Here is a 3,014-nt window from a genome sequence, read left to right as displayed (position 1 = left end):
ACACACAACGCGCACACACACACACGCACACACGCATGCACACACATACACACAACGCACACATACACACACACACGCATGCACGCACACATATATGCATGCACACACACGCATGCACACACACAACACACACACACGCATGCATACACACGCATGCTCACACGTAAGAAAGTTTCTACACAGTTTTTGCCTACCAAATTCGCTCACAAGACATTGGTAGGCCCGGGGCTGTAGTAGAAGACACTTGTCCAAGATGTCATGCAGTGGGACTGAACACCAAACCATGTGGTTGTAAAGCGAGCTTTTTAACCACAGTGAAAATATTTAAGACATTTCCCAAATTTTGCATTAAAGTATTGGATATTCTATAATTGTCTTGTGTTGATTTCAAACAATGGAATTATGTGAGATAACGGGAATCCCATGCTTCTGCAGTTGAACAATTCCCAATTTATTATAAAAGTAGCTGAAACAGCTTGGTTAATCGACAATTTCTGAAGTGTGAAATTCGTCTATGGTTTGATGTTGAAATTACGGATTACAACAATTTTCACACGTCAGAAGTTAGAAGAATCGTCTATGTCATCAATAAGAATCAAACTCACCTATGTTGAAAGATAATTCGTTTAAACAGAGTCCTCTGATAAATTTATTATCCAGTTTGAGAGATAGTTTAGACTTCTGAAGCCAGACGGCAGCAATAAAATGGATTTATTTCTATAAAGTCTGGAAGATACCGGCAGCTGGTTCCTATAATGTTAATAGAATGGCCTGAAAGAAATTATGAAAGTGGAGACTGAAAATGACATTACACACAATTGAATGACAATAAATAAATAAATACATAAATAGACATATAAATAAATATATTATTGCATCTAGAATTGTTAGCAGCCAAAATATATTCTGCAGACGAATGTGATTATATTCGCTGAAACAAAAACTTGGACATTGTTAATGAATTTCTTAGTTTTCTGAGAGACAAATATGAAAATATTGCAAAAATTTTTTTGTATCATTTGCACCCTTAGAGATGATTCTTATCACGGATTTAACAGGAACAACGATTGAAAAGCAGTGTGCAATAACTTGTCTCATATATCTGAGAAAACCTTCACGTTGCTGGATGCCATTTCCACAGTCCAGATGGAAGATTCCACCATTAGTTTTATTAAGAATAGTAATAACCCTTGTGTTGTGGCTGTTGTGAAATCAATGTTAATTTGGGTTAAAACTAATTTTTTTGATGTGGAATAAGAACCTTAAATGGTCGTAGAAAATGTCCTGCTCTTGTTGTTGGTACACGATGTTTACATTGTAAAATGAAAGGACAGTTTGCAAAACTAAGTTGAAAATACTTTTCAAACACGCTGAAACAATTATAAGCAAACATTACTCGAAAAAACTAATTGATGCTTCTACAGAGGAATATTTCAGATCCTTGTATTTATGAAATATAACAAATAATACATTTTTAAAACATTAGAAAAAAAGCTACTGAAACAAGAACTTACATCTGCTGCTAAAACCCTAGGATACAAATCAACGAATCATGAACACAAGAATGTTGGATAAAGAACACATTTTGCTAAAAACGTGAAATCAGTTTTGCGAATCATAATGTAGAAATTATTCACTTTGGATTTGATTCGAAATATAATACAGGTTTTATTCTCACTGTAAATGATCATCAGATTATTAATTATATACGTATATATTTACACACACACACAAACACACACACACACACACACACGCGCACACACACACACACACACACACACACACACACACACACACACACACACACACACACACACATACACACACACACACACAACACATGCACACACACTATATTTATATATATATAATATATACAAACATATAATATATGTTTATATATAATGTGTGTATGTATGTCTGTATGTGCGCGCGCGCGTATGCATGTTTGTATGTGTGAGTGTGCATACATACATACATACATACATACATACATACATACGTACATACATATATATGCATGTGCACACATTTAATGATTTCGGTGCACAATTACCTATGGCCGATAACAGTTGTAAGCTAATGAAAGTGATTACGGAACTTCCGTTTTCTTGCCATTCGTTTACACACATACACGCACACATACACACACATCCATCCATCCCTCCATACACACACACACACACATCTATATATACATACATATATATACACGCACGTACACACACATATATATATACATATAGACAAATATGTATATGTGTGTAAGTGTATGTGTGTATGTATGTATACATTCACTAACTCATATTTACGACGGGATTCCACACTGCCTACCAAATTCACTCACAAGGTAAGCTCGAGTAACGATTTTTGATATTTCAGTTCTTAATAATATAATATGGAACTCTACTTCTAGCATCGATCAAACTAGTTTAGACACATACATAAATGCACATACACTTATACACGTACATGCACACCCCCACATACACATATATACATTACACGCGCATACATGCTCTCATACGCACACACGGATTCTATTTGTGTTTTACCAGTATGATATTTGTGGTTATTGCTTATACGAGTTCTCTTGAACATTTTTGAAACAAAATAAAAAATTTTCCTAGCACAACTATAATATTCATAGAGCATAATTTTTCATAATAGTTACACAGACAAAAGAAGGTAAGCGCCAACCTATTAGTAACAAAGAATGATGTATATTTAAAAAAAAAATGTTTGCCATAAAATTGCCTGTAAATAAAAACTTTTGAAAAATATTTATTTTAAAACGGATACTATCTTAGCATTAAGTTTTTACTAAATGCGATAATATTTAGTAATAACATATACGTACATTGAATATTTTTCAAGTAAAATTAAAAAAAAAAATGATTTTGTTAATAAAATAAAAGTGAGACTATTTTTACTTGAGGATTTTTATCGCTTCATCTCTTTTCTTTTGTTTTTAAAGAATACAGCATAAAGTGGATTTTATAATTTTTCTG

General features: G+C 33.1%; 2 protein-coding genes across 7 annotated transcripts in view; one reads left to right on the top strand and one right to left on the bottom strand.

Annotated features, from left to right (window-relative positions):
• LOC106869685 (putative amine oxidase [copper-containing]) overlaps positions 1–3,014 on the bottom strand; it is a 491,890-nt gene that overhangs the window by 151,695 nt on the left and 337,181 nt on the right. For 3 of the 4 annotated variants that reach the window (XM_052978361.1, XM_052978358.1, XM_052978363.1), the window contains one exon: positions 606–771. The exons of the other annotated variant lie outside the window; for it this stretch is intronic. The gene's annotated coding sequence lies outside the window, so the exon portion shown is untranslated. The remainder of the gene's footprint in view (positions 1–605; positions 772–3,014) is intronic. 4 annotated transcript variants of the gene reach the window in all.
• Positions 1–3,014, top strand: part of LOC106870602 (putative amine oxidase [copper-containing]) — a 148,178-nt gene that overhangs the window by 61,329 nt on the left and 83,835 nt on the right. The gene's annotated exons all lie outside the window — the stretch shown is intronic.

This window comes from Octopus bimaculoides, chromosome 2 (assembly GCF_001194135.2).
Source record: "Octopus bimaculoides isolate UCB-OBI-ISO-001 chromosome 2, ASM119413v2, whole genome shotgun sequence".
Lineage (NCBI taxonomy): Eukaryota > Metazoa > Mollusca > Cephalopoda > Octopoda > Octopodidae > Octopus > Octopus bimaculoides.
The sequence above is the reverse complement of the archived record's forward strand: the minus strand, read 5'-3'. Positions and strand labels throughout refer to the sequence as shown.